We start from the raw sequence: 22,524 nt of genomic DNA, 5'->3' as shown, positions 1-22,524 counted from the left end.
TTTCTCTCGTGCATCATAAAAATTCAAAAATAAAAAAAAATATCTTTCCCTTTTTCTCTCATCAAATTCGAAAATTTGGATTGACTTTTTCAAAAATTTTTAAAATCAAATTGTTTCTTATGAGTCAAATCAAATTTTCAATTTGAAAATCTTATCTTTTTCAAAATCTTTTTCAAAAATCAAATCTTTTTCAAAATTCTTAGTTATTTTCGAAAATTCCAAAAATATTTTTCAAAAAATCTTTTTCTTATTTTTATACCAAATTTTCGAAAATAACATAATCAATTAATGTGTTGATTCAAAAATTTGAAGTTTGTTACTTGCTTGTTAAGAAAGATTCAAACTTTAAGTTCTAGAATCATATCTTGTGATTTCTTATGAATCAAGTCATTAATTGAGATTTTAAAAATCAAATCTTTTTCAAAACTAATTTCAATCATATCTTTTCAAAAATATCTTCTTATCTTATCTTTTTCAAAAATATCTTTTCAAATATCTTTTCTAACTTCCTAACTTCTTATCTTTTCAAAATTTGTTTCAACTAACTAACTAACTTTTTGTTTGTTTCTTAACTTTTTCAAAACTACCTAACTAACTCTCTCTCTCTCTCTAATTTTCGAAAATATCTTCCCTCTTTTTCAAAATTTCTTTTTAATTAACTAATTATTTTTATTTTTTATTTTTGATTTCAAAAATTTTCGAAAATCACTAACATTTTTCAAAAACCATTTTCGAAAATCACTAACTCTTTTTCAAAATAATTTTCGAAAATTATCCCTCCCCCATCTCATTCTATTTATTCATTCATATCCTAACATCTCATCTCACATCTCTTCCATCCGTACAGTTGTGCTTCTTCCTTTACATCACATTCTTTGTCTCCCCCTCTTTTCTTCCACTCACAAAGGGATCCCTATACTGTGGTATAAAGGATCTCTATTATTATTATTATTTTTCTGTGCCTTCTTCTTTGTCATATGAGCAGGAGCAAGGATAAGAACATTCTTGTGGAAGCAGATCCAGAACCTGAAAGGACTCTGAAGAGAAAATTAAGAGAAGCTAAAATACAACAATCCAGAGATAACCTTTCAGAAATTTTCGAACAGGAAGAGAATATGGCAGCCGAAAATAATAATAATGTAAGGAAGATGCTTGGTGACTTTACTGCACCTAATTCCAATTTACATGGAAGAAGCATCTCCATTCCTGCCATTGGAGCAAACAACTTTGAGCTGAAACCTCAATTAGTTTCTCTGATGCAGCAGAACTGCAAGTTTCATGGACTTCCATCTGAAGATCCTTTTCAGTTCTTAACTGAATTCTTGCAGATATGTGATACTGTTAAGACTAATGGAGTAGATCCTGAAGTCTACAGGCTCATGCTTTTCCCCTTTGTTGTAAGAGACAGAGCTAGATTATGGTTGGATTCTTAACCCAAAGACAGCCTGAACTCTTGGGATAAGCTGGTCACGACTTTCTTAGCCAAGTACTTTCCTCCTCAAAAGCTGAGCAAGCTTAGAGCTGATGTTCAAACCTTCAGACAGAAAGAAGGTGAATCCCTCTATGAAGCTTGGGAAAGATACAAACAGTTGACCAAAAAGTGTCCTTCTGACATGCTTTCAGAATGGACCATCCTGGATATATTCTATGATGGTTTATCTGAGCTATCAAAGATGTCACTGGACACTTCTGCAGGTGGATCCATTCACCTAAAGAAAACGCCTGCAGAAGCTCAAGAACTCATTGACATGGTTGCTAATAACCAGTTCATGTACACTTCTGAAAGGAATCCTGTAAGCAATGGGACGCCTATGAAGAAGGGAGTTCTTGAAGTTGATACTCTGAATGCCATATTGGCTCAGAACAAAATATTGACTCAGCAAGTCAATATGATTTCTCAGAGTCTGCATGGAATGCAAGCTGCATCCAACAGTACTCAAGAGGCATCTTCTGAAGAAGAAGCCTATGATCCTGAGAACCCTGCAATAGCAGAGGTGAACTACTTAGGTGAACCTTATGGAAACACCTATAACTCAACATGGAGAAATCATCCAAATTTCTCATGGAAGGATCAAAAGCCCCAACAAGGCTTTAATAATGGTGGAAGAAACAGGTTTAGCAATAGCAAACCTTGTCCATCATCAACTCAGCAACAGATAGAGAACTCTGAACAAAACGCTTCTAATTTAGCAAATCTAGTCTCTGATCTATCTAAGGCCACTGTAAGTTTCATGAATGAAACAAGGTCTTCCATTAGAAATCTGGAAGCACAAGTGGGCCAGCTGAGTAAAAGGATCACTGAAATCCCTCCTAGTACTCTCCCAAGCAATACAGAAGAGAACCCAAAAGGAGAGTGCAAGGCCATTGACATAAGCGCCATGGCCGAACCTGTGAGGAGAGGAGAGGACGTGAATCCCAAGGAGGAAGACCTCCTGGGACGTCCAGTGATCAATAAGGAGCTTCCCTCTGAGGAACCAAAGGACTCTGGGGCTCATCTAGAGACCATAGAGATCCCATTGAACCTCCTTATGCCCTTCATGAGCTCTGATGAGTATTCCTCTTCTGAAGAGAATGAGGATGTTACTGAAGAGCAACCTGCCAAGTTTCTTGGTGCAATCATGAAGCTAAATGCCAAATTATTTGGCATTGATACTTGGGAAGTTGAACCTCCCTTGTTTATCAATGAACTAAGTGATCTGGATCAACTGACATTGCCTCAGAAGAGACAGGATCCTGGAAAGTTCATAATACCCTGCACCATAGGCACCATGATCTTTAAGGCTCTGTGTGACCTTGGTTCAGGGATAAACCTCATGCCCCTCTCTGTAATAGAGAAACTGGGAATCTATGGGGTGCAAGCTGCTAAAATCTCACTAGAGATGGCAGACAGCTCAAGAAAACAGGCTTATGGACAAGTAAAAGATGTATTAGTAAAGGTTGAGGGCCTTTACATACCTACTGATTTCATAGTCCTGGATACTGGAAAGGAAGAGGATGAATCCATCATCCTAGGAAGACCTTTCCTGGCCACAGCAAGAGCTGTGATTGATGTTGACAGAGGTGAAATATTCCTTCAATGGAATGAGAACTCCCTTGTATTCAAAAACTCAAGGATCTCCCTCTGCAACCATGGAGAGGAAGCAGCAAAAGCTTCTCTCCAAGCAAAGTCAACCAGAGCCCCCACAGTCAAACTCTAAGTTTGGTGTTGGGAGGCCACAACCAAACTCTAAGTTTGGTGTTGAACTCCCATATCCAAACTCTAAGTTTGGTGTTGGAGAGTCTCAACAAAGCTCTGCACATCTGTGAGGCTCCATGAGAGCCCACTGTCAAGCTATTGACATTAAAGAAGCGCTTGTTGGGAGGCAACCCAATGTTTATCTAATTCTTATTTTTATTGTTTTTTATGTTTTCTTAGGTTCATGATCATGTGGAGTCACAAAATAAATATAAAAATTGAAAACGGAATCAAAAACAGCAGAAGAAAAATCACACCCTGGAGGAGCATCTGTCTGGCGTTCAGCGCCAGAACAGAGCATAGTTCTGGCGCTGAACGCCCAAAATGGGCAGCTTCTGGGCGCTGAACGCCAGAACAGGCATGGTTCTGGCGTTCAACGCCAGAAATGGCACACAAATGGGCGTTGAACGCCCAAAATGGCCACCAACCTGGCGCTGAACGCCCAGAGTTGGGTACAAAGGCATTTTTACATGCCTAATGGTGCAGGGATGTAAATGCCTTGACACCTCAGGATCTGTGGACCCCACAGGATCATCTCAGGATCTGTGGACTCCACAGGATCCACTCAGGATCTGTGGACCCCACAGGATCCCCACCTACCTCCACTCACTTCTTCTCACTACTCTCTTTCACACAACCCCATAAACACTCTTCCCTAAAAACCCCTCACCAATCACCTCAATCTCTCTTCCCCACTAAACCTTCACCACTCACATCCACCCACTCTTCCCAATAAACCTACCTCATAAACTCCACCTACCTTCAAAATTCAAAACCAATTTCCCACCCAAACCCACCCATATGGCCGAACCAATACCCCACCTCCCTACCCTATATAAAGCCTCCATTCTTCTTCAAATTCACACAACACACCCCTCTACACTCCTCTTGGCCGAAACCACAATTCCCTCTCCCTCTCCATATTTCTTCTTCTTCTTCTTCTATTCTTTTGTTTATTGCTCGAGGGCGAGCAATATTCTAAGTTTGGTGTGGTAAAAGCATAAGCTTTTTGTTTTTCCATTACCATTGATGGCATCTAAGACCGGAGAATCCTCTAGAAGAGGGAAAGGGAAGATAAAAGCTTCCACATCCGAGTCATGGGAATTGGAAAGGTTCATCTCCAAAGCCCATCAAGACCACTTCTATGATGTTGTGGCCAAGAAGAAGGTGATCCCTGAGGTCCCTTTTAAACTCAAAAGAAATGAGTATCTGGAGATCCGACATGAAATTCAAAGAAGAGGTTGGGAAGTTCTAACAAATCCCATCCAACAAGTCGGCATCCTAATGGTTCAAGAGTTCTATGCCAATGCATGGATCACCAAGAACCATGATCAAAGTAAGAACCCGGATCCAAAGAACTATGTTACAATGGTTCGGGGGAAATACTTAGATTTTAGTCCGGAGAATGTGAGGTTGGCGTTCAACTTGCCATACATGGAAGAGAACGCACGCCCCTACACAAGGAGAGTCAACTTTGATCAAAGGTTGGACCAAGTCCTTATGGACATATGTGTAGAAGGAGCTCAATGGAAGATTGACTCCAAAGGCAAGCCGGTTCAACTAAGAAGATTGGACCTCAAGCCTATTGCTAGAGGATGGTTGGAGTTTATTCAATGCTCAATCATTCCCACTAGCAACCGGTTTGAAGTTACTATAGACCGGGCCATCATGATCCATAGCATCATGATTGGAGAAGAGGTGGAAGTTCATGAGATTATACCTCAAGAACTCTACAAGGTGGCTGACAAGTCCTCCACTATGGCAAGGTTAGCCTTTCCTCACCTCATTTGCCACCTATGCAATTCGGCTGGGATTGACATAGAGGAAGATATCCTCATCAAAGAGGACAAGCCCATCACTAAGAAAAAGATGGAGCAAGCAAGAGAGCCCAGTCATGGAGCTCAAGAGGCACAAGAAGCTCACTTCCATGAGATCCCTGAGATGCCTCAAATGCACTTTCCTCCACAAAATTATTAGGAGCAAATCAACACCTCCCTAGGAGAATTGAGTTCCAATATGGGACAACTAAGGGTGGAACATCAAGAGCACTCCATCATGCTCCATGAAATAAGAGAAGATCAAAAAGCAATGAGGGAGGAGCAACAAAGACAAGGAAGAGACATAGAAGAGCTCAAGGACATCATTGGTTCCTCAAGAAGGAAACGCCACCATCACTAAGGTGGATTCATTCCTTGTTCTTCTTTCTTCTGTTTTTTGTTTTCTATGTTATGTGCTTATCTATGTTTGTGTCTTCATTACATGATCATTAGTAGTAGTAACTATGTCTTAAAGATATGAATGTCCTATGAATCCATCACCTCTCTTAAAAGAAAAATATTTTAATTCAAAAGAACAAGAAGTACATGAGTTTCGAATTTATCCTTGAACTTAGCTTAATTATATTGATGTGGTGACAATGCTTCTTGTTTTCTGAATGTATGCTTGAACAGTGCATATGTCTTTTGAAGTTGTTGTTTAAGAATATTAAATATGTTGGCTCTTGAAAGAATGATGACTAGGAGACATGTTATTCGATAATCTGAAAAATCATAAAAATGATTCTTGAAGCAAGAAAAAGCAGCAAAGAACAAAGCTTGCAGAAAAAAAAAAGAAAAAAAAAGAATAGAAAAAAAAAATAAAAATAGAAAGAAAAAGAAAAAGCAAGCAGAAAAAGCCAATAACCCTTAAAACCAAAAGGCAAGGGCAAATAAAAAGGATCCCAAGGCTTTGAGCATCAGTGGATAGGAGGGCCTAAAGGAATAAAATCCTGGTCTAAGCGGCTAAACCAAGCTGTCCCTAACCATGTGCTTGTGGCGTGTAGGTGTCAAGTGAAAACTTGAGACTGAGCGGTTAAAGTCAAGGTCCAAAGCAAAAACAAAGAGTGTGCTTAAGAACCCTGGACACCTCTAATTGGGGACTCTAGCAAAGCTGAGTCACAATCTGAAAAGGTTCACCTAATTATGTGTCTGTGGCATTTATGTATCTGGTGGTAACACTGGAAAACAAAGTGCTTAGGGCCACGGCCAAGACTCATAAAGAAGCTGTGTTCAAGAATCATCATACTGAACTAGGAGAGTCAATAACACTATTCGAAATCTGAAGTTCCTATAGATGCCAATCATTCTGAACCTCAATGGATAAAGTGAGATGCCAAAACTATTCAAGAGGCAAAAAGCTATAAGTCCCGCTCATATGATTGAAGCTCTGTTTCATTGATAGTTTGGAATTTGTAGTATATTCTCTTCTTTTTATCCTATTTGATTTTAAGTTGCTTGGGGACAAGCAACAATTTAAGTTTGGTGTTGTGATGAGCGGATAATTTATACGCTTTTTGGCATTGTTTTTAGTATGTTTTTAGTAGGATCTAGTTACTTTTAGGGGTGTTTTCATTAGTTTTTATGTTAAATTCACATTTCTGGACTTTACTATGAGTTTGTGTGTTTTTCTGTGATTTCAGGTATTTTCTGGCTGAAATTGAGGGACTTGAGCAGAAATCAGATTCAGAGGTTGAAGAAGGACTGCTGATGCTGTTGGATTCTGACCTCCCTGCACTCAAAGTGGATTTTCTGAAGCTACAGAACTCGAAATGGCGCGCTTCCAATTGCGTTGGAAAGTAGACATCCAGGGCTTTCCAGAAATATATAATAGTCCATACTTTGGCCAAGAATTGATGACGTAAACTGGCGTTCAACTCCAGCCTTCTGCCCAAATCTGGCGTCCAGCGCCAGAAAAGGATCCAAAACCAGAGTTGAACGCCCAAACTGGCACAAAAACTGGCGTTCAACTCCACAAATGGCCTCTGCACGTGTAACACTTAGGCTCATCCCAAACACACACCAAGTGGGCCCCGGAAGTGGATTTATTCATCAATTACTTACTCATGTAAACCCTAGTGACTAGTTTATTATAAATAGGACCTCTTACTATTGTATTAGGCGTCTTTTTGACCATCTTTGAACGCATTGTTCTTAGACCATAGGGGCTGGCCACACGGCCATGCCTGGACCTTTCACTTATGTATTTTCAACGGTAGAGTTTCTACACTCCATAGATTAAGGTGTGGAGCTCTGCTGTTCCTCAAAGATTAATGCAAAGTACTACTATTTTCTATTCAATTCTTCTTATTTCGCTTCTAAGATATCCATTCGCACCCAAGAACGTGATGAAGGTGATGATTATGTGTGACGCTCATCACCATTCTCCCCTATGAACGCGTGCCTGACAAACACTTCTGTTCTACATGAATTAAGCTAGAATGAGTATCTCTTAGATCTCCTAACCAGAATCTTCGTGGCGTAAGCTAGAATGATGGCGGCATTCAAGAGAATCCGGAAGGTCTAAACCTTGTCTGTGGTATTCTGAGTAGGATTCAATGATTGAATGACTGTGACGAGCTTCAAACTCGCGATTGTTGGGCGTTAGTGACAGACGCAAAAGGAGGGTGAATCCTATTCCAGCATGATCGAGAACCGACAGATGAATAGCCGTGCCGTGACAGGGTGCGTGAGCATATTATTCACTGAGAGGAGGGGATGTAGCCACTGACAACGGTGATGCCCTTGCATAAAGCCAGCCATGGAAAGGAGTAAGACTGATTGGATGAAGATAGCAGGAAAGCAGAGGTTCAGAGGAATGAAAAGCATCTCCATTCGCTTATCTGAAATTCCTACCAATGATTTACATAAGTATCTCTATCCCTATTTTACTATATAATATTCGAAAACACCATTATCACTTTATATCTGCCTGACTGAGATTTACAAGGTGACCATAGCTTGCTTCATACCAACAATCTCCGTGGGATTCGACCCTTACTCACGTAAGGTATTACTTGGACGACCCAGTGCACTTGCTGGTTAGTTGTATCGAAGTTGTGACAATTATGAATTAAGATCAAAGCACCAAGCTTTGGAGCCATTACCAGGGATTGTTCGAGCCTGGACATCACAATTTCGTGCACCAGCAGCCACAGAGCAGACTGCCCCGCATCAGGAGGTTATGCCCCAGATTGAGGCTGCAGATCCGGAGATCCCGATCCAGTCTGTCTCCCCTCTACAGCAGCCAGACTCTCAGCCCACCACCGCCACAGAGACCCCAGCTACCATCCCTACCAGTGATGACACTCCTTCACAACCGGCTTGATTGAGCATCGAGGACGATGCTTCATTTTAAGTGTGGGGAGGTCGCCATCTCTGGCGTTTATTTTGGTGAACTACTACATATTTTTTTTTATTTTGGATATTTTTCTGTATTTTTCTCTTTTTCTTTTATTGTTATTTTCTGAGTACTTATACATTGCTACTTGTGTATTTTACTCTATTTTCTGCATTTTGCATTTTTTTTGTTCATATTTTAGTTATTTAGCTCATTTTAGTCATTTAGTTTAGTTTGCAATTCTGATTTATTAGTGGATTAATTAGTATAGTTTACCCTTTTTTAACATAAAGATAGCATATTTTAAATAGAAAAATATAAAAAGGAAGTAAACTAGAAACTTTAACAGAATCAAAACAACCCACACCTTGTATATATAGCATTACATGTTAGTTGACAACATTTCATCAAGGAGGAACATTAAAACTTTAAAAGCTACCCTAAATAATTATTTTTCAAGAGAATAATGGGAATTTTTAACTAAACCTGCATACAATATATGAATGATATATGATGCTTGAGTTAGAGAACACACAGCCTGTGAGTCTTGAGCTTAAATTGTATGGTTGCATTCAAACCATAATTTCATTTCTATGTGTTACATTTCTTTTTTATTCTGATGTTCTTTCCTTTGCTTTAATCTATATGTCCAATTATAGAATATAGAATAGATACATACCAAGAGAATGATTGAGGCCATCATTTGATTTTAGCTCACTCACCCCAAATCAGCCTACCTTTTACATCACCCTTGTTAACCCCCTTGAGCCTTTTAAAACCCCTTTATTCTATTTAGCCAAATTACTAGCCTTAAGCAGAAAAACAAAGGAAAATCCCAAGTGAATCCTTAGTTAGCTTAAGATAGAAAATTATGAATAGAGTTAAATGTGGGAAACCTTTTGGGAACATGGGTAATAGAAACAAAAGGGTAGAGAAGTAAAAGGGAATAAAATAAAATTTGGGAAGCATACTCATGAGAAAATCTAAGTGATTCAATTATCATGTGTATTAAAAAAAAAATTATTTTTCAGCATCTAAATAAAAGGGGATACAAAAAGAAATTTTCCGATGAAAACAATGCACATGGAATAAAAATAAAAAGTGAAACATGAGCATGCAACAATAAGTGGGAAATATGGGAAAATAGGTAAAGGGATTTTATTTTACTACATATGTATGTTAGGTGAGATCTTAGTCTAATTAAGGATTCACTTATTAGCTCACTTAACCATATACATAAATCCTTACCTTTACCTTGGCCCCATTACAACCTTAATTAAGACCTCATGACTTTTTGGTATGACTATATTCTGTAATTGTTGATTGGTTAGATAAAAAACAAAGTTATAGAAAGTAAGAATAAAAAGAAAAATAGAGTGAATAAACCCAATAAACACTGAGTGACTAGAGAGTAAACACAAAAACCAGTGAGGGTTCAACAACTCATCAACATATATCTGTGCTTAAAATTTACTAATTATTTTGCAAGTTTGTACAATGTTTTCTTTCCCATCTCATTTGCTAAAATGCTTTATTTTTTAAGGGTTAGCTATATATATATATATATATATATATATATATATATATATATATATATATATATATATATATATATATATATATATACATAACTCCTTGAGAATGTGAATTAACTTAGCTACATGTAAGCTTTATATATGAGTAGATGAATTAGAATTGCATGACCCATTAGGTAGATGCATTTAGCATAGGCTGCATTTCATAACATTCCATCACTTTAACCTTAATTATTTACCTTGGATTTAGCATGAGGACATGCTAGTGTTTAAGTGTGGGGAGGTTGATAAACCCATATTTCATGAGTTCTTTTGTGCTTAATTAGAGTGATTTATTCAACTCTTCACCTACTTATTCACATTAATTGCATGGTTTTACTTTCCCTTCCTTATTATGTCATGTTGTGAAAAACATGTTTCCTAAGCTTTAAAAATTAATTATTTTAATTACCTTTATTTCCATTCGATGCCGTGATTAGTGTGTCGAGTAGTTTCAGATTTTCTAAGGCAGAATGACTTAAAGGATGAAAAAGGAAACATACTAAAATGGAAGGAGAAAGCAAAACGGAGCTTTAAAGAAACTGGTATCCACGCGATCGCATGGATGACGCGATCGCGTGCCAAGCACAAATCAGCAGCGACGCGGCCGCATGACTGACGCGACCGCGTGGCAAGGAAAAGCTCCGAAGGACGCGACCGTGTGACCCATGCGGACGCGTGACAGAGGCCACACACCAGAAATTACAGAATACGCCCCCAGCGAATTCTGAAGCTCTTTTTGGCCCAGATCCAAGTACAGACAGCATAGACCAGAGGTTATAAAGTGTGGGAATGCTTCCATTCAAAGGGAGCTCGCATATTTTACCTTTCAATGATTTAGATTTAGTTGAGAGGGAGATCTTCTCTCTCTCTTTTAGGATTTAGGATTTCTTCTTGTTTTAAGAGTAACTCTGGATCCCAGGTTTAATGTTCTTTTAGTATTACTTCTATTTATTTATTCCAACATTTGAATTGATTATTATAATTTGATTTATGAATTCTCCCATGTTACAGACTGTTATTTGAATTAATGATAATTGAGGTATTTTCAGTTTATGATTGTTCTCTTTGATTTAAGTTACCATTGCTTCCCATCTAAGGACCTCTTTATCATTCCAGCAATTTTACTTTTCCCCTTTTGGTTCTGGTTAAGAATTTAGTAACTCAACAGTTATTAAACTCAACATAATTGATAATCGTTATCTTGCTAATTGAGCTGAACTTAAATAATTCCAACCTTTTCTGAGGAAATAATTAGGATTCGAAAGTCAATTTAATTAGTCCCTTGACTTTCCTTTGCCCTGGTGAAGGTTGACCAAGTGGAGTTTAGATTCAACTTTCATTATTATTGAGAGAGATAACTAAGTTGGACCTCTAATTTCCCTACCTTGCTAAAAGTTGCTTTACAGTTATTATTTATTCTTAATTGCCATTTAATTCACTCGTCATTTAAATTACTTGCTTCTCACCTTCTAAACCCCGATTACAACCTTTATAGCCAATAATAAGAACATACTTCCTCGCAGTTCCTTGAGAAGACGACCCGAGGTTTGAATACTCGGTTAACAATTTTTAAAGGGGTTTGTTACTTGTGACACCCAACACGTTTGTATGAAAGGACTTTTGAAGGTTTAGAAACTATACTTGTAACGAGGATTTATCCGCAATTTTCTCGACCACGCAAAAGTTCTCTCATCACTGACCATCTGTTTCAAGCAAACTATATTCAAGTGGGAAAGTAAAGATAAAGGCTAAGGATTTTACCCACTTGAAGTTTGTATTGGGTGGTAATGGCCTTGGGAGAGGTGTTTCCAGTGGTCTTTCAAGCTCTACTCCCTTGTATTCGTCTGTGAATTCTTCCACCTCCTTGCAACCCTCTTCAATTGCAACCACGTCTTGATCAAAGTCTTCTACTTCTTCCTCGTCACTCAAGTCATAAGTTGGAGGTTGAAAAAAGTCTACCTCCACATCATCTTCATATTCCCTTGGGGAAGGTTCTTCAAGCTCAAGGAGTTCAATTGCGAATGCAGGTTCATCACTAGGAGAACTTGATTCATGATCATCATTACCAAGGGAATTTGCTTCTTGATCTATTCCGTCCAGTTCTTCATAAGGTATATGCCTTGGAGGGTGTGCACTATCCTACTTAGCATCAATTTCAAACTTCTTGGTGGAATTCTCTACGACTCTCGATTCCCATGGAGGTTCAGCATCACCTAGATCTTCAACCACTTCCACCTCTTCTCTGGCAAGCGTAACTTCTTCCAATTCTTCCAATACAAAGTCATGCCTCTCACTGTCCACCAGAGTTTCTGGTGTCTCCTTCATGCTACGTTTTTCATGAGGCTCCCCACGTGAAGCCATGGGGTTCCTTGAGTATCCAAACGTTAGGAGGCTAATCGATTTATCGCTTGCTCCAATTGGTGAAGAGTTGCATGAAATTGATCCACTGTTTCCTTGAGACGATCCTTTGATTCTCGTTCCGCTCGGATTGCATGATTAAGATCATATGGCTCTTCGGTTGATGGATATGGACATGGAGTATATGGAGGTGGTGGTTCTTGGGAGTAATTGGGTTAAAATTGGGGTGGTCCCATATATTGTTCATATGGCTCATAAGGTGTTTGGTATGGTGGATGATGGTTCGGGTCATATGAAGGTGTTTGGTAGTAAGGGGCTGGTGAGTATGGTGGTTCAAAGTTATGTTGAGGAGGGGGTTCATAGGCATATGGTGGGGCTTGTTGGTAACTAACTACAAGGGAGTCCATCATATTCATCATCTTGGTACGCACCCTGGAATGACTCTTGACCATAGTAATTTGGCGGAGGGTGGTTGTCACGAAGAGGTCCACCACAACTATTGTCTTGGTATGCATCATAGAATGCTTGTTGGTTATAGCTCATTGGAGGGAGTTTTTGCCAAGAGGGTTGATCAAATCCTTGTGGCTCCTCCCATCTTTGATTGTTCCAACCTTGATGCATGTTCTCACTTCTCAGTATAGCGTCCACTCCCTGCAACATAATTTGAACTAGACTCATAGCCAAAGGGGTGAGGATTCATAGTAGCAAGTAAAAATAAAAACTAAAAAAAATTAAAGAAAATAAACTCCTAAAATATAGCAACGGCGCCATTTTGACGAACGGATCTTTGCTAGTAAAGAATTTCGCAAATAAATTCTCGTTGAAAGTATAGTTTCTAAACCAACAAAGAATCCTTTCGTACAAAAACTTGTTTGTCACATAAGCAAACCCAATAAAAATAAACCGAAGTATTCAAACCTCAGGTCGTCTCTCAAAGAATTGCAGGGAGGTGTATTTATTATTGGTTATGGAAGATTATCTTTTTGGAGTTTTTGAATAAGGAACAAGAAAAATAAATTGCAAGAAAGTAAATTAATAATTAAGAAAACTCTTAGCAAGGTATGAAAACTGGACGTCCTATCCTAGTTATCCTTATCAATTGTGATGAGAATTGTTCATTGCTCCCACTTAGTTAACCCTTACCGAATAAAGGAAAGTCAAGTGGACTAATCAATCTGATTCCTCAAGTCCTAGTCAACTCCTAAGGAAAGACTAGCTTTATAGGGATCCAAATCAACCAGCAAATTCTAATTATCAATCAACAAAGAGTTTGATAACTCAAGTATCTCTAATTAATCAATTCAAGCTAAGAATGTAAAAAGCTAAATTAAATTCATAAATATGAAATACCTCAAATTGTATTAAATAAAGAAATCAAATCTAACATGGAATTGCTAAACCAAATTGTCAACATGAAGTAATCAATAAGAGAAATAGATAAACTAGAATGCTAGAATAAATAAGAGTAGAAGATAAACTAAATTAAAGGAACATTGAACCTGGAATTGAGAAGAAATAAACCTAAAACTAAGAGAAACCCCAAATCCTAAAATTTAGAGAGATGAGAGAGCCTCTCTCTATAGAAAACTACATCTAAAATCTAAAATTGTGAATAATCAATTCATATTGTGATTTTCCCATTCTGCAGCCTCTATTCTGTGTTTTTGGGCTTGGAATTGGGCCGAAAAGGAGCCCAGAAATCGCCCCCAGCGCTTTCTGCAACTTTTTGCACGTGGCGTTTGTCACGCATACGCGTAGGTCACGCGTGCGCGTCATTTGGCGATTTTCCTTGTCACGCGTATGCGTCAGTCACGCATACACGTCGCTCGTGTTCTGCGCTAGGCACGCGTCTGGGTCGTCCATGCGTGCGTGTCACTGCCAGTTTCTCAAAACTTTATTTTCTTGCGTTCCTTCCACTTTTGCATGTTTCCTTTCCATCCTCTAAACCATTCCTGCCCTATAAAGCCTGAAAACACTTAACACACAAATCACGGCATCGAATGGTAATAAAGGGTAGTCGAAATTAACAGTTTAAAGATCTAGGAAACATGTTTTCAACTATTTTACAGAATAAGGAAGGATTTGTAAAACCATGCAAATCACACGAATAAGTGAGTGAAGAATTGATAAAAACCACTCAAATTAGCACAAGATAAACCATAAAATATTGGTTTATTAAGCATCGACGCGCACGCATGGCTTACGCATACGCGTACGTTGCGACTTCACCAGTCCACGCGTATGCGTCTCTCACGCGTACGCGTGACCCTGCAAATCGGTGTAAATGGGTGTATGGCCAGAGAGTTATGCTGGTGTGGGGCTGGAACCGTGCTGGGAGCACAAGTCCTATCACGCGTACGCGTCCCTGACGCGCACGCGTCGTTTAAAATTTTGGAACATGTGCGTCTTTGACAGAAAGTTGTACGTGCGCGAGGCTGCCTTCACGCCAATTGCACAACCCATGTCACGTGTACGCGTCCCTGATGGGTACGCGTCGCTTGAAAATAGCACGATCCTTGCGTATGCATGCCGTACGCGTATGCGTCGCATGCGACGTACAACTAAAACACCTCTGCGCCTGATTTCAAATCATCCACCCCTCCAATCCTTCTTTTCAATCCTAATTATTTCTTCCTTCTTTCTTTCTTCTCCCTTATTCTTTCTTACTTTCTATTACTTTCTTCTTTCCTTTTTTATCTTCTTCATCAAGGTTCTTTTCTTCTTCCCCTTTTACTCTTCATTATTACTTTAATTTATGTTTCCTTCTTCTTTATTTTTTTTTAATTTCATTATCTAGGGTTTCTTTTTCTTTCTTCTTCTATGTTGGTGTTGGAATTTTATTTTGGTATTAGAGTACTATAATGAAGCTTGTGGATATTATGAGGAGTGATTTGACAATTGATATCTTACTTTGTCTCTCATATACATTTGGATTATATTATTTTCATTCCTACTTTAACTTGCACGTGTTTGTGAAAAGGCACCTATGGCATTTTAAACTCTATTTTGTTTTATTCTTTTACTTGAATGCCACTTTTTCACAACACTTGTCCTCCAATTGTATTTGGAATTATCATTCACAGTTGTCATCATTACAATTGCTCTTTTATTTGGCACCTTTATTACTTGATGCTTGAGTTATGCTTCTCATGCCTGTTACTGGCATGTTTTTACCCTCTTGCATCTTATTATTCTGAATTGCCTACCTAATCTTAATTGATGTCTTACCTACATCTTGTAGCTACCATGTATTTGGGCTATCATCTTTCCTTTGGCATTCATTATCACTTGGAATTTTCCCCCTTCCGGTTCTTTAATTATCTATCTTTAATATTCTTCCTTTTCTTTCTTCCTTAGGCATGGGTACCAAGAAAGGAAAAGAGAAGGCCACTGACAAGACATCAGCAAGGAGAGGAACCAAGAGAACACTGGCAAAAGCACTTCCACCTACCAGTGTAAAGCCACCAACAAAGCGGGTGAAGAGGATCATCAAGGTTGATGAATCAGAGAAAGCCTTTTCCGCCTGAGACTCCTTATGGTTTGCTAACCGTTATTACGAACAGATGTTCCCCATCCTAGCTGAGAGGAACTACAACAATGAGCATCTGTTCATTGTTCCAACACACTTTGTTGATTTTGTGGAGCCCCGGATAGAGAGGAGACAGTGAAGATTTTTGAGGAGGCATCCGCGAGAGACCAACTTATCATAGGTCGTTGAATTCTACTCAAACTTCCACTTGCCCACTCTGCAGACTGTCTACGTTCGTCATCAGCAAGTCCCTGTCTCCGAGAGTGTCATACAGAGAGCACTAGATCTTTCACCTAGTCCAGAGGGATGGGACGCCTATCAAGAGGCCTTTTTCAAGCGTCAGACATACCAGTTCGACTAGAATAGCGTCCTTGGTGTCATAGCACAACCTGGCAGTAAATAGATCTACGGACAGCATAGGACTCGACCTAAGAGCATCTCAGCCCAGTCACTCACCCTGGAGGCTCGCGTGTGGGCATAAATTATGTCCCACTATGTATTTCCGAGCACTCACGAGTCGACCTTCACAGCAGACATGGTTGTTCTCATCTGGTGCATCCTGACAGAGCAACCCCTCAACCTGCCCCGACACATTTAGGCTGCCATGGGACACGTACAGATAGCGGGTAACCTGTCTTTCCCCACCTTGGTTTCAGATTTGGTCTCTGCAGCGGGTGTGTCCTCTCGGACAGGCGACACGAAGATCATGATCCCTAGAGTCGACCAGTATGTCCTGAATGGGAAGTACATCAGACCGCCAGTTCCCTCTGCAAGCCGGCCTGCATGTCCATCTTTGGATACCCCTCCCTCCTCCACTCCACCATCATCCACACCACAAGTACCATCCATCCATCAGATGTTCCTTCAGATCCTTGAGAGGTTCGACCGGCAGGATCGGCGAATGGAGCAAATGGAGCGTCGTAACAAACGCCGATACAACTACCTGAAGGACCTCATAGTGGGTACACACCCACCTCTAGAACCAAAGGACACCCCAGACTCCCCTTCATCCAGTAGCACAGGCAGCCAAGGCGAATCAGACACTGGAGGCAACGCTTACAACCCTCCCTTGCTCCTTACTGATGGCACGGAGGACCGTGCCAAGCCTTAAGTGTGGGGAGGTCAGTCCTTGACTTTCGGAGGTAATTTTTCTCTCTTAACACCAACATTTGACTTTTTATTTTGTTAGATAGGATAGATTGCATGATAATAACCGTTTGCATGTATGTTTTGCTTGGTTAAAGTAATGAGTTCCTTTTCAAGACCCGTTTTATAGCATTTAAATAATTTAAATTGAAAATTTGTGATAAACTTGTTTGAGGATAGTAAATTGGAACATGAATTATAGCTACGAACACACAACCTGTGAGATTTGAGCTTAATTACATGGTTACACTATTTAACCATAATTTTTATTCTTGTGTGTTTGCTTCTCTATGACCGTAATCTATATTTTGTTCCATTCTATATATCCATTGTTTAGTGTATTTACATGCTTGCATATGATTAAGACCATCAATTGCTATTAGCTCACTTATCCAAAGAGCCTATAATAAACCACTATTTTATGGTTTATCTTATACTTGATTGAGTTGTTTTTATCAACTCTTTATCCATTTATTCATACTAATAGCATGCTTTATGTTTTCCTTCCTGATTTTGTGCTATGATTGAAAACATGCTTCTTTGGCCTTTATATTTCTAATATTAATCCTCTCTTATCACCATTAGATGCCTTGATATGTGTGTTAAGTGTTTTCAGAGATTACAGGGCAGGAATGGCTTAGAGGATGGAAAGGAAGCATGCAAAAGTGGAAGGAATACAAGAAACTGAAGGAACTGCTAAAGCTGTCCAGCCTGACCTCTCTGCACTCAAACGGTCATAACATGAGCTACAAAGGTCCAAATGATACAGTTTTAGTTGTGTTGGAAAGTTAACGTCCGGGGCTTCGATTTGATATATAATTTGCTATAGCTGCCCCGACGTTAGGCGACGCGAACGCGTGAATGACGCGCCCGCGTCGCATCTACGAACCTCAATCCACGCTAACGCATGGATGACGCCTCCGCGTCACTTTGCCGCGACCTGAACGTACCAGAATACGCTGGGGGCGATTTCTGGGCTGTTTTTGACCCAGTTTTTGGCCCGAAAAACATAGATTAGAGGCTATAAAGTGGGGGAATGCATCCATTCATCATCAAGCTTTCATAATTCACAATTTTAGGAGTAGATGTAGTTTTTAGAGAGAGAGGTTCTCTCCTCTCTCTTAGGATTAGGATTTAGGATTTCTCTTAGTTTTAGGAGTGACACTCAATCCCAGGTTCAATGTTCTTTTTATTTACTTTTCTAATTTAATTTATGAATATCCATGTTAAGATTTGAATATTTTATTTAATATAATTCGAGGTATTTCAGACTTATGATTGCTCTCTTTAATTTATTAATGCTCTCTGTTTATCCAAATTATTTTCATTCAAGTAGACTTTCTTCTCTTTTGGCTTTGGTTAAATAATTGGTGACTCTTGAGTTATCAAACTCATTGTTGATTGAAAATTGGAATTCTTCAAGAATTAATTCGAGTTCCAATAACTCTAACTTTTCTCAAGGAAAGACTAGGATCTGAGGAATAAAAATTAATTCATCCACTTAGCTTACCTTCATAGTTAGAGGTTAACAAAGTGGGAGAAAAATCCAATTCTCATCACAATTGATAAGGATAACTAGGATAGGACTTCCAGTTCTTATACCTTGCCAAGAGCTTTGTTATTTATTATTTTAACGACTTGTTATCTTACATTACTTGCTCCTTCTTTCCAAAACCCCCAATTTACAAGACTCATAACCAATAATAAGAACACCTCTCTGCAATTCCTTGAGAAGACGACCCGAGGTTTGAATACTTCGGTTATCAATTTATTTAGGGGTTTGTTACTTGTGACAACCAAAACGTTTGTAAGAAAGGTTGATTGCTTGGTTTAGTAACTATACTTACAACGAGTATTTATTATAACTTCTAAACCATCAATCTTCTGCTCTTTCAAAATGGCATCTGGGAACCCAGAATTCAATCTAGAAATCAGCACTCTTGGGGCCTTGTCACTTGCTTTAACTTACTTGAAGGCTTTCTGCGCTTAGTTTGGGATCCCGGAGGCCATTGGAATTACAAACATTGGTGGAGATTCCTGGATGAATACAAGCATAAGCCACCATAACAGGAAGCTCATCAAATGTCCAACTTAAGGACTTTAACTAAAAGTGCTAGGTGGGAGACAACCCACCATGGTATGATCATTTTTTTTTCATTTTTATTTAGTTTTATTTGTTTTTAAGTTTTATTTTATTTTATTGTATTGAACCTGGAGTTTTGCATAACATTCATATTAGCATTGCATACTGCATACTGCATTATATAAAAAAAAAAGAGAAGCACACAGCGACGCGGCAGCGTCGCTGACGCGTCCGCATCATGTGGGAAAAATGGCTCCCACGCGACCGCGTCACCCACGCGGCCACGTGACCTGGAAATCGACGTAAGAAAGGGTGCACGACCGAAAGTTGTGTGAGAGTGGTGCTGGACTGGTGCTGATCGCACAAGCCTTACCACGCGAACGCATGGCTCATGCGTCCGCGTCATATCCCCATGATGGCCACTCACGCGATCGCGTCGAAGACGCGACCGCGTCACTCTGGATTTTGGCAAAACTAAGTTTTGAACAGAGAGTTGTGCGAGTGCGAGGCTGCACTCGCGCCAATCGCACAAATTAGGCCACGCGTCCGCATGACCCACGCATCCGCGTCACCTGACCTTATCGCGCACCACGCGACCGCGTCACCCACGCGTCCACGTCGCCTGCGCCGCACAACTTATCCAGATAAGCGCCAATTATCTTATCTTTTCTTTTCTAATCCTAATTTCTTCTATCTTTTCTTCTTTCTTCTTTCTTTTCTTACTTTCTTCTTCTTCATCTCTTTCCCTTCTCATTCTTCTTATCTTTTATTTTATTTAATTTATTTGAATATTTCATTCATTGCATTTTAATTTAGTGCATATTTTTCTTTTCTTTTCTAAATTCATTATTTTTCTTTGGTGTTGATTTTCTTATTCAACTGTTACATCTTTTCTGGTATTTTCTTGGTGCTTATGACTTGTTTTATTCTGATTGGGTAACATTATTTAAATCAATGCTAATCTTTTATAATACTTGCACTTCATTTGCATTGACATGAACTTATATTAATATTTTCATTACCCACACTCTTCCCCATTGTTACAAATTTTGTACCACTGGTATGCCATGGCTTCTATTATTTTCTCACGTACATGTTGAAGCTTCCATAAAAATGAGACCCTTTTCATTTGGTATTAACCCACCCATACTTTATTTATTTTCTTATCTTTATTTCTGGGTTACTTTTCTTCTCTTTTTCTTTCAGGATGGCCACCCGGAAGGGAATCGGATGACGTTTGCATGAGGAGACAAACAAGTTCCTACGCACAATCCTTGAAGAAAAGCATCATTTGGAACAACCCGTCCACCTGCACATCTCAGCATGCACCGAGGACGGTGCAATCTTTAAGTGTGGGGAGGTCGATACCAATTTCCGTGGGTTAGTACCTTCCTATCTCAATACCAATGTTTAAATTTTCCTCATTAGTTCATTGTTATATTTGCATGTTTGATTGCATGATTATTTGATTTTGTGCATATTTTACCACTTGGTTAAAGTAATATTTTCTTTTTCAAGAAACCTTTTAGAGCATTTCACTAATTTGAATAAAATTTAATGTTAAACTTGTTTGAAGAAATATTATACTGGAGCATGGTTTAGAGCTTGAACACACAAAACCTGTGAGATTTTGAGCCTATTTGATTGGTTGTATTTTATCAACCAAAATTTTTGTTTTGGTGTGTGTTGTTCTCTCTAAAATTGTGATCTTTGTCTTGCTTAATTCTATATTTCTATGGTTTGATGTATGCATACACTTACATGATTGAGGCCTTTATTTCACTGAGCTTACATACCCATATGGCCTTACCCTTTTCATTATTCTTTGCAAACCAATTTTGAGCATATTTTACCCCTTTGTTCTTTACTTTAGCACATCATTAACTCTAAGCAAAAAATAATAATGTCCTTAATTTGAATCCTTGGTTAGCTTAGATTAGTGAGAGTGCTTATGATTTAAGTGTGGAAAAATTGGGTTTGGAAATATTTGGTTTGAGAATTGAGTATGTTAGAATTTTCTGAAAATGTGAAAAAAAAATGTTTAGAACATGATTCATGCATCCAATAATTTAATCATATGCATTGAGAAAAATAAAAAGAAAGAAAAAAATATATATAAAAAAAAGTGAGAAAAAGAAAAGAAAAAAAGAGCAATTAAGGAAAAAGAAAAGAAAAAAAAAGAGCAATTAAGAAAAAAGAAAAAAAAAAGAGCAATTAAGCAAAAAGGGGACAAAATGCCCCAAAGTAAGTGGTGAAAGCAATGCATATGTACTGTACTTGAAATTAGAATGCATGAATATGTGGAAAACATGGTTAATGGATAGTTAGATGTGGTATTATGATTACATGGATTGTCTAAAGTTAGATGGAAAGTTTAAGTTAATTAAGGATTCAGATTTTAGTCCACTTGGTCAAATACAATTCTACCTTGACCCTAACCCCATTACAACCCTTAAAAGACCTCTTGATATGTGTATCTGTGCATTAAATTTATGTTGATTGTTAGATGAAGAGCAAGCCTTAGAAAGCAAGGTTAGTAGAGAATTGAGAGATCGAACCTTAAACACCTGAGTGATTAGAGTGTATACACTACCAGTGATGGTTCGATGCTCAGTTCCTTGTTCCCTGCTTTCATGAGCTATTTTCTTCTGCAAGTTTACTTGTACTTTATTTTGTGATTTGAATTAGTGAAATCCAGTTCATATTTCTTCTTGAAGGATTTGTTTACTTTTAACTAAGTAGGTAGAAACATTTTTGCATGTAGTTGCATTCATATAAGATAGGTTGCATTTCATACATTCTACCATTCCTCTTCACTTCTTTTATAGCTTCTCTTGAGCTTAGCATGAGGACATGCTAATGTTTAAGTGTGGGGAGGTTGATAAACCACTATTTTATGGTTTATCTTAGGCTTGATTGAGTGGTTTTTATCAACTCTTTACCCATTTATTCATACTAATCGCATGCTTTATGTTTTCCTTCCTGATTTTGTGCTATGATTGAAAACATGCTTCTTTGGCCTTTATATTGCTAATATTAATCCTCTCTTATCACCATTAGATGGCTTGATATGTGTGTTAAGTGTTTTCAGAGATTACAGGGCAGGAATGGCTTAGAGGATGGAAAGGAAGCATGCAAAAGTGGAAGGAATACAAGAAACTGAAGGAACTGCTAAAGCTGTCCAGCCTGACCTCTCTGCACTCAAATGGTCATAACTTGAGCTACAAAGGTCCAAATGATGCGGTTTTAGTTGCATTGAAAAGCTAACGTCTGGGGCTTCGATTTGATATATAATTTACTATAGCTGCCTCGACGTTAGGAGACACGAACGCGTGAATGACGCACCCGCGTCGCATCTGCGAACCTCAATCCACGCTAACGCGTGGATGACGCCTCCGCGTTACTTTGCCGCGACCTGAACGTACCAGAATACGCTGGGGGC

The 22,524-nt window shown here is 38.7% G+C and overlaps 1 non-coding gene across 1 annotated transcript; it reads right to left on the bottom strand.

The window, feature by feature from the left end:
* Positions 1 to 1,511: 1,511 nt before the first annotated feature.
* Positions 1,512 to 1,619, bottom strand: LOC112724662 (small nucleolar RNA R71). The gene has a single exon (XR_003163815.1). It is a non-coding gene; the product is annotated as a small nucleolar RNA R71 (small nucleolar RNA).
* Positions 1,620 to 22,524: the final 20,905 nt, after the last annotated feature.

This window comes from Arachis hypogaea, chromosome 11 (assembly GCF_003086295.3).
Source record: "Arachis hypogaea cultivar Tifrunner chromosome 11, arahy.Tifrunner.gnm2.J5K5, whole genome shotgun sequence".
NCBI lineage: Eukaryota > Viridiplantae > Streptophyta > Magnoliopsida > Fabales > Fabaceae > Arachis > Arachis hypogaea.
Note: the sequence above shows the minus strand (reverse complement) of the source record. Positions and strands in the feature narration are given on the sequence as shown.